Below are 16,342 nucleotides of genomic sequence, written 5' to 3'. Positions count from 1 at the left end.
AACAGAAGCTGACCGGCACTCAGTTCTGCTGTAGTTTGAGGTCTTATTAACAACAATCTAGTTGGTGGCTTTTATCTGCCTGATATTTGGATCGGACTTAATCCTAACCTTTCAGCTACGGGCCGTGTTATTAATTAACACCCACAAAGAACATCCCTAAACCCTTTTCCCTCTCATTCCGCATTAGTTTAATAGGAAGTCATCGCTCTGGGTGAATTTAGACACGTCCTTCGCTAACACTTGACCGTCTTCCTTAAACAAATGTCTCCGACCTTACGACAGGAAATCAAAGTGACGTGGCCGACTCTGATTAACGATATGCTTTCACGTCTGGCTAATTTCACCCACGAGCCTCTAAAACCCTGCACATCATCCACTCTGGACAGGAAACCAAAGACAAAGAGGTAGACGATGGGTTTAACAAACGAAAAGTCCAGAAACTTCATTCGGCAACTCTAATACAGGCTAATTCCAGCTCTATTATGGACTTCAAGTTCTTGCATTAGCGCTGCTTTCTCCCACACAGTGGCTGCAAAAAGCTCTTCGGGAGTTAATGCTGCAAAATGATCTGCATTAAATAAAACGATGCAGCTTGTGGTCTGTCCTTTCTCACTTTTAGTGGTTTCACGCTGACTGAAGGCAAAGGCCGGAGCGCTTCATAAATTAGACGCTTATGGCTGATAAAAGGCCTGAGATGTGAACGCTTAAAGCCTTGCACGAGTAATCCGATGGAAGGGCCGCCAGGCAACTGTGTACTTTCCAGCTCTGATTAATGCAGCATGATCTGTTTTGGGCAGAGCTCCACATCCTCACGGACAAAAGAGCGCTGCCCTGTATCTCTCAGCAAGTGTGTTCTGAAAAGCACATCCTGAGGGAGAAAACAAGTGTGGTGTGAGAAAGTGAAGTGGCAGAGCTTCCTGGTCTGCTGTGCTTGTACAGGGCTGGATTTTCCCTGTCAGGTACTAGGATGAGGGGGATGGAGAGGTTGTAATTAATCAAAGTCAGATGTGGCTGAGTGCCTGGCCATGCAGTAGATCCCTGTCCTGGAAACCATCTCTTTTTTTTTTTTTTTTTTTTTTTTTTTGCCTTTTCCACTAAATCACAATCTCTCTGTCTAGCTGAGAGAGCTTTCATACTATAGGTTTCTTTCTGTCTGATGGAGTTTGGTTCATTTAGTTGCTGTAAAAAAACTGTGAGAATGGTGTTGTGTTTATGTCAGGAATAAAGAAAATTCTCAAATTAAGCTGACAAGTTTGATGTTGAGCATAACATGCACCAGAACCTGTGTGAACTAATTCATGAACAAATGATTCTTATGAATCATTTCATAAGAATGAACGAAACAATGAACAAATAGATGAATAAATAAATAAAATGATGACATTGGTATTTATGATAAATTATAAAATTACATAATTTTTTAAGTCCTCATCTTACAAAAAAGATTTGGTGGATCTTGGGTACAGTTCGTGCTTATTTCATTATACTCTTCATTTTAATACAATTTTTTATTTAACTTAAATGTTTTTCTGTTATTTTTTTATATCTTGATTTAATATTTTAAAATAGACTTAATTTTTTTTCCCTTAATTTTTGCTCATAAAAATGCACTTTTTAACATTGTGTATAAAATTTGCTATATAAATACACTTGCCTTTCCATGCCTAAACCAGTGGAAATGAAAGCAAAAAGAAAACAATAAAGCTAATGTTTTCTCCTCTCAAGTCATCAAAGAACCAAATAAAAAAGTGTGCAAATAGCCTGAAACAGTATCTAGGCCTTGAGCTTTGTGTGGAGAACTTTGTGCTTTGGGAGGAGAACTCAAATTGAAGCTCAGTCTCCATCATCAATGAAAACTTCAATAAATTAAAGATTACATCCACCACCATATGCACACAAACACACACATACGCCTACAGAACGCATCTGATGTGCTCATTAAAGGGGAAAATAAGCAAATATACAGACACATCCTTGCAGACCGAACTTAGCTGACAAAGAAGAGAGGCCCAAATCAATTCATTATTTCTGAACCCGACAAGGAAATGGTTTGCCAATTAGAGCGAGGTCGATAAAGCAAACCTGGAATGACATTCAGGAAGAAAAACGGAAGCTTATCACCTTGTTTAATCACACCAGTTATTCACAGCTCTACTGGGAAAGGGAGTTTAAATTAGCACTGTACATATTCACTTACTCCAGCATACAGTATAGGAACAGAAGGGAGCCGGGGAAAGAGAGAGAGAGAGAAAGAGAGAGATAGGATACATTTATTGGCCCTGAATGCTCTAATCAGACGATTTTGTTTTTTTTCCTGAGTAAACAGTCCTAGTCAGAAACAGCTTTAAGTAGTCATTACTGCTTCCATGACCAAACAGCAGCATGGCAGCTCTAATTTAGCCCACCTGACCGCCTCTCTTGTAATTGCACTTGCGTCCATCAGACTCAACAACATGATTACACGTATGATCTGGAGTATGTTGCATGTGTTGTTGTACGAGGTGGAGTGCAGCTCAGGAGCTGTTTATCAGCCAGGGCAAGTCGTAATTACATGCTTTACAGCAAGAACATGTCGCAGAAACAAGTACAGAGAGAGAGAGAGAGAGAGATCATACAGCACCAAAAATGAAAATGTATGTGATTTGACTCTTGATTATCTTACGCTGCAACTATCTAATCAAGCCTCTCTGCTGTCAGAACTAATAACAGAGTGCCGTACATTTTCTTCCTGCTTGACCAAGAGCTCCAATTATTCTGATTCTGAGTGATCTACTTAAAAAATGCAAGTCTATAAATAAATGCAACATACTGTGAAGATATTCACTGATTATTAAAGAGGGCATAACATGGAAAACAGGATTTCGCTGCTTTTTAAAAATAGTTTGATGTGTTTTAGTAGACATACGCCAACATTCACAACACAAAACTCTCCTTCCAGTGCATAACTTCTGAACACTTAGCTGCTAAAACGTCAAAACATGTTCAAAATATTGTAACAGTACTGCCATCCTTACCATGAACACACTGACCTGTCCAGATGAACTGCTCAGGTCCTTTAAATAATGTTTACCAATACAACTTTTGATTTTAATAATGTATTCGTAAATATTGAAATGAACTAAGATTAATAGATGCTAGAAGTATTTTTCTTTGTTTGTTCATGTTAACTAATGTTAACAATTGTAACCTTATTGTGGAGTGTTACCAAAAATGATTTTTTTTTTTTTTGTAGAAAATCAAAATACTCATATGTTCATAATTAATAAATGGAATTTAAAAACCAACTACAGTGCACTCAGAAAACTTTGAAAATGCCCAAAGCAACACTTTTGCACAATATAAACATAAATCCTTACATTTATAAAAAACTAACATAACATAACATGACATAACATAACATGACATGACATAACGATAATTAATACATCTATAAATCTATAAAGGTTTGTTGATCCAACTGTCTAAAAAAATAATCCTGTTACTTGCATTTATGCCAACTAATAATAAATATTTATGATTTTTTTGCAAAACCCCACATTGCCTAGTGTGTTTTCAGATTGTTGGAGGAAACTGTATATTACAACATGAAACCATGCAAGAAACCATGATTTACATAAATGGACTTCAGGGGGGAAAAAAGCAAAAAAAGTGTAGAAAAATGTATTGTTAAATAACTGACCCAACAAAAGGGGAAAAGTGAAAAATCTAAACGCAATCGGCAATGGCGAGGTTGACAATATTCCTGAAAAACTTTTCCACCATAAACTTTTGCACTGCAAACCTTTTATTACCACCAGCAGTCTCTGGAAGAACACCTTAGTCCTTCTATACTGAGTTTCTAGCTTAAATATTGTTCTAGGAAGACACAAAGTAAGATATCTCATCTTCTCTCACTCACTCTCTACAATGCAGTACCAGTGCAGGATGGGGGTCTAATAGACTCTACAGGGACCCAGCATTTAGCACTTCTGAAAGCACTGGCGGGATTCCTCTGCTCCTTCACTGGTTTTGTTTAATACACTATAATACAGTTTTATCCATGGAGGAGAGCTACTCCATCTCCACCAGCCTCCGGCCTCTTTGATCAGTGGCTATGTCGAACACGGTACCTTCTTTTTTTGAGCATTCTTCAATGATTTGCCAATAGAGACAGCTTCCCAAGGAGCTATGGGTATTCTCCGTGCGGTGCTTCAAAAAATTGACTCCCTCAGCCACAATGATGAACTAAATGCATTACAATGTGAGAGTATTACTATATATCTAAGGCTACATTCAGATACAAAATCAACAGTGCTTTTTACATTCTCCCCCGAGAAGATGGCAATGCAATCTTAATGTTTTGAAAGCAAAGAGCAAAAATGATAAATGTTATGCTCGCAATGAAACAATACACATGGCCCGACTGACACCCATGTAATAGAGCACCTATGTAAAACACCAACTGACCTTTAAATATTATATGCTAATAAATTGCCGTGCCGAGGCCAGGAACCCCAAACATGGGATCTCAGGGTGCCGTGTGGACTTCTAATCGGACAGGTTTATTTTTTAAAGATGCCGATGCCGAGTAATTGATCCCAAAAGGAAAGGTGTTCACCCACTGACCAGGGGAACAGCCCTTTGTGCAGTACAGTTCAACTACACTGACCTTTTTTCACCGGGAAAAGGGAGAAAATTAATGAAACATCCTGAAGCTACTGCTGGTTACATCAAAATAGAGTTCAGTGACTAATGTGTTGGAATGAAGCCTGGAATGGTATTTTTCTTTTTTGAAAGAAGATTTGAGGTCAAGAAAGAGCAGGACTGAGTCAAAAATTAAGAAGTAAATGAAACATGATATGGGCCAAATTAAGAGTTTTTGTTCGCTGCAATAATCTCAAATTAACAAAACTCTCAAACGTTGTTGTTACTTATAAACATAAGCAAAACAGAAGTGCACCTTCTCTTCTAGCTTGAGAGGCGAAAATCGTTTACCATTTCTGCAAATCGATGCCATATCCGCACGCACAAAGAGAGATTATTCCTAAAACAATTAGTCTTCTCCTTCCCTTGTGAAGTGGAGCAATTGATCTGGTGATAAACAAGAGACTTATGGGCTATTGACACCAGCCGGGTTTAGTGGCTGCCTTGAATTACAGCTGAATGCAATCCATAGAACATCTCCTCAAGACCACAAGACAAACAAAGAGTCAAGGCTTTTCAAGGAGGCCTGAGGCCTGTAATGACCCGGCAGCATTGTACAGGTTTAAAGAGACTGTCTGACTAAGCCCAGTTGCATCAGTCAGGATTTATTACAGATGTGATCTGCACACTACAAACTAGAAATCATAAGACATTTTGTATGAATAATACTAACAAGGTTGAAATAGAAGGTTGGTAACTGTGTAGATGCTATAAATATATATATATATATATATATATATATAACTATTTTTATTTCAACATTTATCTCTATATTTATTATAACATTTTATTTAAAAATAAAAAATTATATTAAATTTTTTATAATACTGTTTTGGCCTTATTATTGTTTATGTACTATATATTTCAAACATTTATTATCGTAAACCTATTTCATTCAATTATTTCTATAAATGAAAAATAGTATTAAAAAAAGTTATATATTGCTTATGTTTTTGATTATAGTTACCTAAATGTGACAAAAAATGTGAAATTCAGAAATAAAAACATCAAAAAGTATACCAAGAAGTATTGGTACATTTTTATGTATATGAACAATCTAGAGAGATAAGAGATACACAGGTAAAAAACAATATCAGAATCATAACACTTATCATAAAATCCCTTTATCAGTCTAAAGAGATGAGGCCTCAGAGAAAATTACTCCAAATGATGACTTTCACATGGCAGCAACACGACAGCAAAACTCAATGGAATTAATCAGTCCAGTGCCTTCAGTAATTGTAAATCCTTCCGTGCAGAATTTCAATATAAATAATATATGCTATGTACACAGATCATGATGTAATCAACACTAAAGGTGGAATACAAACAACTGTTGGCCCAAGGAAGAAGCAACCCAATACCGAGATCTATAATTGATTTATATGAAAATAAGTTTGGTGGACCATCTCCTGGGTAATCTGTTATGTATGACGGTCGCTGCCAGTTTCATATGAGACTCCTTCTTATATACTCCAGCTCTTTCCCTCATCTTGAAATAAGTACATAAAATAAAGCTATTAAATAAATGGTAAACACCAAAGTTACCAATTGGGGAATAATAAGAAGGCCTTTAATTGACAGATTTGAAATCTAAAGCCAATTCTCCGCTGCACAGTGATTCCTGTATGCACGTTGCCTCTAAACTGTCCCATAAAATCCTATCACTGCACTTAATTGTTCGATATCAAGCCGAAGCGTCCGAGGTAATTCAAATGTCTTTTGTGCAATGAATATGTGCAATCGTCCTCTTTTCCTATTCTAATTTAATGCCATCTGGGCCACATGATTGGCCCGGTGTTGCCATTGCTGCCAACCGAGGTCAGCGTAACCATCAAGCGCTGTAATTGAGTAGTTAGTAGCAATTTTCTCCCTTTAATTTCCATCTGCAAAACCCAGGCCTGGCATGGCAAATAGCACATTACACCCGCACAATACACCAAACCAGTAATAACATCATTTCCACAGTGTGAAAACTTCCATGAACAAATGACAAATTGTTGGAGAGGATGTCATCTCATTGTCGATTACCATTTCCGACGAGATAATCCCAAGCTGATCAGGAAAAACAGTGTTGACTTTTCCGTTTTGCATCTGTGACCAGACCCTGAGCATCAAAATCAGATTTATGAAACTCTAATCCATAGCCGATGCACATTTCCCGCCAAAAAGGACAAGGTGCTATGGCAAACTAATGGCCCAAAGCAATCTATCGTTGTGACTTGATAAGTTTTGCAGACAGATTTATGAAGATCGTAAAGCAAAATCAGGGACGAGAATGCAGCAGGCCGATGTTTAATGGCTGCTTATCACACAAAGGGTTTTATTCGTCGCCACGCATTTATACATGGATCGCATTCACGTTTGGCCAAGTGGAAAATGAATGCTTTATTCTCGTCCTAATGATGTCCTTCTGAATATAAAAGGGATGTTTTTAAGAAAATGTTATTTAAAATAATACATTAAGTACTGTCAACTCGAGACACAATTCCCTCGTAACATAAATTTGATTTTTATACCGCTTGCGGAGAATGGAATCCCTTTTTATACAATTTTTGTAATTACTCTGATGCACTACATCAAAAGGAAAAGTAATAATAGTTGTAATTTAATCTATTCTCACAAGTCATTTTCATAAACTCTCCCTCTGTCTGCCTAATGCACGTTTCATTCATTATTTATAATGCACTGATGATGTGGTAATGACAATGCCATTGTTTTTTACACTTAGCTGTGATTCAGAGCTTTCATTACGGGCACGGTGGGCCACGGATTATCAAGGGCAAACAAAAGATAATTAACGACAGGAAGTAGGGCAGCCGAGCCCGGCTGGGCACCGCCAGGAACCCCCCGACTCAGGGTTCACCGAGCACAGGTCTATTTAGAAGACTTGGCTTCTGTGAGGACTCAAACAGCATAATTAGTGAAGGCTCCCTGTTAGGAGGGGAATGCAATTTATTTTTACCTCCTCCTCTTCTTTGCACCTCCTCCTTCCATTCTTTCATTCCCTCTGCCACTCTCTGAACAGATATCAACGCTGAGCTGGAGGTGTGAGAATCTGAGCGTGAATATAGGGTGATCAAGAGGAAGTTAAACAATGGACAGTCAACTAAATGACAAAGTCTGGCAGGAAATATCTGCAAAATCTGAAGTCTTCAGTCAAAAAAGATCACTTTCAATTAAAACTGCTACTCAATTAAAACTACAGTAAGACATTGTATATATATATACACACACACACACACACACACACACACACACAGTATACATTATGGCACTATGAACATTAAATAATTATAAGCATGAAAAATTAAATAGCTTTTGGATGGTGCTGAATTCAGGGTTAGATACAGGGTTAATTATACTGCAGATGACAAAAAAACTGAAATAAAATAAGCATGAATGAATGAATTTTATCTAGCTGCAAAGGTAGCATTTTTCAGCTACAGTATATTTATTTTCAGTTGATGTAAAATAAAAAACTAAAATAATGATTAATAAAAACTATATGGGGATATTTAAAATAAATACAACTACAAAAGAGAACTAAAAATGAAAAAAAAAGTAAAAAGTAAATAAAGAGAATATAAAAATAAAAACTAATTAAAAGTATTAAGTATATAATAGTACCTCAATAATACTAAAATAACACTGGTTGACTTGACATTGACAGAAAACCAATTTCGTTTTCATTTAGGCATTAAATGACATTCTTCACATACTGTAACTGTACATCTCTTACCATCATCCACTCCAGCGTCTCTTTCTCCTCCTCAGATAAATAAACGTTGTGGATGGTGGTAGAGCTGTCAGAACCCCAGGCGTCCCTGTATGTTGTCTGACAGTGAGCAGGGAATGACAGCTGTTCAGCAGTACAGAACTCAATCTGTCCTCAACTCCTCAAGCAGTGTGCAGTGCCTTTCGCACCTCACACACAACAGGAGACCACTGCACCGACTCCACATCACACCTGGACCACAAACAGACAGTGTGTTACAATGATTGCAGAGGCAGCTGTACTGGGATATGCATGGAGCCCCTAGTTTTATAACAGTGTTCAAAAATGAAGTGAAGTAAACCTGAAATTTTTGTGGAGGCTCTCAAATGTAGAAGCACATGATAGATCGATCGATCTATCTATCTATCTATCTATCTATCTATCTATCTATCTATCCATCCATCCATCCATCCATCCATCCATCCATCCATCCATCCAGCCATCCAGCCATCCATCCATCCATCTATCTATCTATCTATCTATCTATCTATCTATCTATCTATCTATCTATCTATCTATCTATCTATCTATCTATCTCTAAAAGTAGTTGAAATAATAATTAATTTATAATAATTTAACTATTTATTCTTTCACCAAAAAATGTAAACAGAGCACATAAAATATATAATTAAATAAAAATAATGCATAAATATGTATTTATGCATACTTTGTATGCAATTTGATGTTTTTTTTTTTTTTAATTGTTATTTTAATATATTCATGTAAATTATTCCATATATTGTGCCATATAAACATGGTAAGTAGCGGTGTTTGGATTCTAAAAATGATGTTTAAAATGGGAAAAACTAATATTTTATTTGCATTATATATATATATATATATATATATATATATATATATATATATATATATATATATATATATATGCATATAAAACACTATATAAAATACAATATTTTAATATTTAAATGATTTTAATGTTATTTTGTAGCCATTATTATTACTTTTATATTATAAGATTTAAAAAACTCTAAATTAAAGTCTATGATATGTTGCCATTCAGACAGCAAAGTAAACGTGCGTGTGTGACAGTGGGAATGAACACACACAAGGTTGTCATGTGCATCCACTCTATGACATGTTTTTCTGAAAATATACATGCACAAGAACAATCTGACTATTCAAAGAAAGAAGTAAATACAGATAGAAGAAAGACTTCCTGTGAGAGAGAGTGTGTGTGGGGCCCGGGCAAAGCACCCAAGGACCTGTAGCAGACTTGACTGGCATGACACCAAAGAGGAACGCCTTCAGTGTGACTACTAAGAGCTTTGGCAGGATTTTTATTAAGGAGTTGGGACAGCATTCATTTTTAAAACCTCCTCAATAAAATATCATACAGTCGTTACATATTCCTCTGGATTATAATGATATGAATATTTAAATTTAAATGCATTCTGAGCACAAGGTCTCTTCTTCAGTAAGGCATCAGATCTCATTTTCTACTTAAGCTGCCCCGTCATGTTTATGCATCTCCACATGCATGATACATATCGCTCTCTTTTTTAAAGCTTCTTAATGCAACCCGGGTAATTTTGCCTGACTTTAATGGGCAATGACTTTTCATTGGTGATCTTTTTTTCTCTTTCCGCTTCAAAAAAAAAACTATATAATATGATCAAATGTTCCTTTCATGCAGAACAGAGTGTTATCTGAAACTTCACACTTTGTTGCACTTCAAGAAAAAAACGAATCCCTAAACTTAATCAGTATTACAGTTCATTTCTTATAAGGAGAGGTATGATTATTATGTATACAAGACGAGACTTCAGACGTTACTCAAGAAAGAGGCACTGATTAGCAAAGATCTGTTGTGGGAAGATAAGGTACGTTACAAATAAAAAAAAAATTGCCAACATGCACTCATTACATTCTTGGTGAAAGCTAGAACTTCTGTGAAATGGTGACAGACCCTAGTGATTTTATCTCTTAAAACCAAAGTCCTCTGATCTTTCAACTTCCTTGACAAGATGTTGTCATTTTATTTTTTGATGGGTTCAAAGACGCTGAGAGATTGAGGATCGTCTGACATACAGTAGATGACTCAGTTTAACTCAGCCAATGTTTAATTGAAGGATGTGGGGGAAAAAATAATTCTTCTCTGCTTTATGAATGTGCCGAGCTAAAGTTCCAGTGGAGGTCAAGACTGTTAATAATTTCTTTGTTTTCAGAGAAAGACGAACGTAAGAACATGTAAGAATTTCACACATAAGGATATGCGAGAATAGAGAAGTTTGAGTATGAGTCCCTCCTCCAATTCTTTGGCCAACATTTCAACCATTTCCATTGTCTGGACAAACAAATAGTCCCGCCCCCACTGTTAGTTGAGCCAATAGTGTGAGCCGATGCAATCTTGGGCTGCTGAAACAAAAAGAAACATTCAAGGGATAGTTCACCCAAAAAAAAAAAAAAAAAAAAATATTAATGTCATTTCAAACCTGTAAGACCTTCGTTCACCTTTGTAACACAAAATAAGATATTTTTCATGAAATCAAGAGCTTTCTGAACCTGCATGGACAGCAATGTAACTGAAATGTTTTCAGGCCCAGAAAAGTAGTAAGGACATCATTAAAATAGTCATCATTTGACATCAGTGGTTCAACCTCACCTTTACGAAGCTGCGAGAAACCTGTAGTGCTCAAAGAAAACAAAAATAGCACATTGTGTCATGGTAATCTTTTTTGAATGTGCTTCGAAGGCTGACAAGGAAAACAAGAAATTGTTGAATTTCTTCTTTTCACTTTCATTATTTTTGTTCTCTTTGCACAAAAGGATGCACTTACTACCTTACTGGGCCTTGACCATGCCAGATGCATTGCTGTCTATGCAGGGTTAGAAAGCTCTTGGATTTCATAAAAAATATCTTAATTTGTGTTCTGAAGATGAACAAAGGTCTTACAGGTTTGGAATAACATAAGGGTAAGTAATGACAGAATTTTCATTTTTGGTAAACTATTCCTTTAAAGATGTATGCACATTTACCATTACCAAATTCAAGTTGGATTTGCCATGTTGACCAACAGAAAACTCTTTGATTTGAAAGTGAATTCTGTTACTCCTTATATGAGCAAAAAGTTTTAAAGTTAATAAGTGTAGTCACATTTACGGTCGTTCAGCGAATTTCAGCATGTGAAATAGTCTTTTCAACAAGATTAAATGCAAGTCTGCATTTCATGTGATATTCTGAATCTTCACCATGCAGATTTCACAACCGGTTCAAGTTGTCACATTGACCAACAGAAAACTGCTTGGTTTGAAAGTGACGTCTGTGTAAACTGTACTACATACATCGCTACACTATTGTCACTACTGCAAAATTTTGGTGATGTGACCACACCTTAAAACCAATTAAAAAAATGAACAGCTTTAAATAGAAATAAACTCCCACAAGTTGCTGCTTATATACTGTAGGGAAATACACTGGCTTAAAAGTATAGAGTCATTTAAATTGGAATCCATTGTGAATTTCACATAAGGGCTAAAGATTTCCCCATGCAGATTTCTCAGTGCAATTTGGACATGCAGATTTGCTGCGTTGACCAGCAGAAAGCTACTTGGTTTGCAAGTGAGTTTGTTTTATGCACGGAGGAACATTAAAGACATTTTTTTCAAGAATTTTGGTAACCAAACAGCTTTGGTTCCCATAAGTTCCCAATAAAAGACAATGGGAACCCATATAATGGAAGTCAATGGGAACCAAAACTGGTTACCAACATTCTTCAAAATATCTTTTTGTGTGTGTGCACGTGTTCTGCAGTAGAAAGCAATGCATACAGGTTTGGAATAACATGAGGGTGAGTAAACAATGAAAAAGATAACAAACATTATCTTTAAATAAAGAGAAACATCCACAACTTACAGCATGAGCGAAGTTACTGCATGAACTACTTAATGTATGAGTGAACACAGTAGCTTAAAACTCTGTACTTAGACGGAGGACGGGTCAAAAGAGAGGAATCGATTTCATCCCTCTTGACCCGGCAACCCCTCGTTTTCCGGAGCCGCCTCCGAGGGTGGTGTGGTGGTGTGTCGCGGTGGTCCCCGCCAACGACTTTGATGTTGGGGGTGGAGTAGGTGGGTAAATGGCGAGAACACGGTGTCCTCACATAAAACAGAGACAGTTGCCGGCACTTGGCATTTCCAGTGCTGACAGGCTGGCTTGTTTGTTCACTCTAACGAGCACTCGGACTCCATTAATGAGCGGACTGAATCCATTATCATCATCATTTCAAAAGGCAGCCCTGCACTAAACAGCTCCCTGCATTAGCTGCCGTTGCCCTTGTTGTTTCATTTGATCAGCAGTGGCAGCAGGGACTCGCCCCTCTCTAGCCTTCCCTGCAAACACACACATACACACGTGCTCCTTTTATTGCCCCCTTGCAATGGCTGTGAATTTATGGGGAGAGAATTAAGCACAGAGTGGAAGTTACAGATGCTACGACCCTGACAGGAGTTAAAATGCGAGCTAACGGCATAATGACTTTGGAAGTAGAGATGTGAAAAACGACATATAGCTAGTCAAGGGCTGCATAAAGCAGTAGTCTGCTGGTCAGTCTTAAGAAAGGACTGCATAATTTACTGCGTGATTATAAAGTCCATTATGCAGATCTGACATGTTTTTGGGACATACACATTGTGCAAAAACAGTGCTTTGATGAATTTACAGATGCAACTTGAGCATGAAAAACCCTTCTCTGAATAGATGTATCTCAATACATCACCTAATAATGTATTATTATTATTATAAAAAAGAACATAGCTTGGAACATTTAAAAATATAATTATTTATTATTATGATTATTATCATTGTTATACTTAGTAATAATGTTTTAGCTAAAAAATATTAAGGACTGAAATTGCTTTTTAAAAAAAAATGTAAATAATAATAATAATTATAATAATAATAATAATAAATGATCTCTTTTAAATGTAAAAATATAATACATATTTATTATTTTCACTATTATTGTTTTTGTTACATTTGGCAATAATAGTTAAAAATATTAAAAGATGAAATAGCATTTGAACAAAATAATAACAATAAAGATCTCTTGTAACGTTCAAAAATATAACAACTATGTACAGTATTATGATTGTTGTTATATTTAGCAATAATGGTTTACTTTAAAATAGAGCACTAAAGCAGCTAAACTCACTTGCTGACCTCACTAATCGATCATCCTGAGCCAAGAAAGCGAAAGAGGTGGGTGAAAAAAGACAGCGAGCAGGAGAAGCACATCTTTTGTAAATCATAAACAATCTAAGCTGGTATGAAAGTGGACGACGATAACATTTCCATCTCTTTGCCACCTTTCTAAGGGACATCAAAGACCCAATTAAGGCCCTCTGAGCAAGTGGCGTATGTGGTAGCTGCTCTGGAGAGCTGTCACAGAGTCTGTGTGTGGCTGTCGACGCCCCAACTCACTGACAGCCTCCTTTACAATCCCAGCCCAGCTTCATGTGCCCCTCTCTTTCTCTCTCTGTTAAAGGATTTTAATTAGGCCTTGCCTGCTCCGGCTCACACAGCCCTTTTGTATGTGCTGAATGGTACAAGGACTGTGATTTGGAAGCCCTTCACAGGCAGTCACTGATGTGAGAGAGAGAATGAGAGAGCGATTGAGAGGAAGAGAGAGAGAGAGAGAGAGAGAGAGAAAGAGAAAGGGCTCTTTCTTTTTGATATGTGCTACTTCACTACACCGAGCCCTTTCCCCCCCACCCTATTGTACGATCTCCACTTATGAAGAACTGGAAAATATTCAAATGTTAACGTGCCGTGTTGGCTTTGATATTTAAGACAAAAGGGTACAGCGTGAGACTTACAGTGACATTTCACAAACTGGAAACGGGACATTTCATCTGACGCGTCATGATCTACCAATACGCTTTCAAAGCGTGTGTTTGAGTGGCTGATTTCTTTTAGTATGTTTGTGCATGTCAGATTCTCTTCCAAAACAGCTATTTTATTGTGATTCTTTTCTATAATAACACATTTGTCACAAGGTTTAGCCAGAATATTATAAATGTGCACACCAATATGCTTAATAATGTGTCATGTCGGATTCAGTTAAAAAAAATCATAAATGCACGTCATAAATCATAAATCTCTCTCACGTCTCAGTTTTTTTCCTACATTTAAAAACATTGTTTGGAATTTTTTTTTTTTTTTTAGAAATTGCAAATTTTCACAACTACAAAAACGTGGCAAGTTGATTGATTGACATCAATAATTGTTTCAAGTTTTATTTCCCTTAAGATACAGTAAAAAGAAGCCACCTTCAAATCCTGAGCTTAACCAAGTCATTTATTTAATTGATTTGGTTGAATTTAACTTTGTTAATTTCCTTCTCTCTCTCAGCATACAGCAATTTTTATCAGCCATTTGCCACAAGAACACTATATTTTTCAGGGGATTGCAAACTAAACAGGATGAAAAAAGTCCTAAAACATAGATACACATTACAGCCTAGTGCCTTTCCTGTGGCCCAAACAGCAAGTGCATCTATACGGAGTGCATGATAGCGCCAGCTCTCAGATTTCACATGCCAATGGCACGCTGCCAGCCATCTTCCTCCTCCTCCATCACCCCGCCATCCTCCCTTTTGTATCCTTCCATTGCAGGGGCCTCCGTTTACCAAGTGTACCCAGAGCAGCCAGGCACCGTAACCCTCCCCAGCCAAGATGCGGCGTGCTGGGACGGTGTCCCCCCTCTCACTCCCTGACATTCCTTTCTGACAGGCCTTTACATCTGCCTACGCCGCACTCCGTCGGCAGACAAAGAAATTAATACCCCAAGTGACTGTGTTTTAATTAAGCAATTTCATGCAAATTACACATTTTAGATTGTCAAATAATATATTGCACAAAATGGAAGGCTGGCTGATCTGATATGCATGGAGCGTTTTTCTTCCAGGGCACTGTGCATACATGGAAAATGAACAAAAATGCTAATTTCTAATCTATTATGCAAACAGTATGATACTTACATAGATTTGCACGCTTTCTCGGTATGGCTGAGCAATGCCTTTGTATTGTGTATTTAAGGTGCTGGAGTGTTTAAAAGTCTTGTTTTTGTACCCTTTTGGACGCTGTTTACATCGGTTTACGGTCCGCCCCACAAATAAAAATCATGAGTTAGAGTTTTTGTTTGTTTGTTTGTGTTGGTCTATTATTTAAATGACATCGAACACAAATTAGCATAATAAATCATACAAATGCATAATGAACAAATTATACACAATGTAAACAAATACAAATAAAAAAACAGCCATTATATTAATGCCAATTATACTGGGGGGAAAATCACGTCCTTTCGTTACGAGATCAGCCAATATAACTAACAATATGTACAAATTATTCAAACGAGAACAAAAGCCTTTTTTTCTCTCCCCAAGTTGATTTGATTTAATATTAGAGTAGATCTGCAAGGAAAAAAAGGCCTCTAGAAACCACAGGAACAAAAGTCGGTGAGCACAGGTAGCACAATGAGGCCCTCATTAACAAAGGCAAGGGAGGATTCTTGCTGTTTCTTTGTGATTCAAATACATTTAATCAAAGGTTTGTTTCAATATACTGGTACTTAATAGTGTACATTACCACATACAATATGTCTGAATGAATTGCAGTCCTTCTAGTAGGCTTTTTAATTGGGAACAAATAGCAGGATAGGAATAGGGAACCGACGCGGTAATGGCAGGGTACGACATGGCTGTTGACGCGGTTTCTTCATCTTCAGCACAGAGTTGTTCTTTAAATGGACCCTCATACCGTAATTGTGCGCGGTGCACATTAAATTCAGGAAACAATAGCCATGTTTCCACTATCGAGCTTAAACCAGGTGTGCTAGTGCGTGCCAGGGCCAGTCGC

The sequence above is a fragment of the Carassius carassius genome, chromosome 26, assembly GCF_963082965.1.
Source record: "Carassius carassius chromosome 26, fCarCar2.1, whole genome shotgun sequence".
In the NCBI taxonomy this organism is placed as follows: Eukaryota; Metazoa; Chordata; class Actinopteri; order Cypriniformes; family Cyprinidae; genus Carassius; species Carassius carassius.
Note: the sequence above shows the minus strand (reverse complement) of the source record.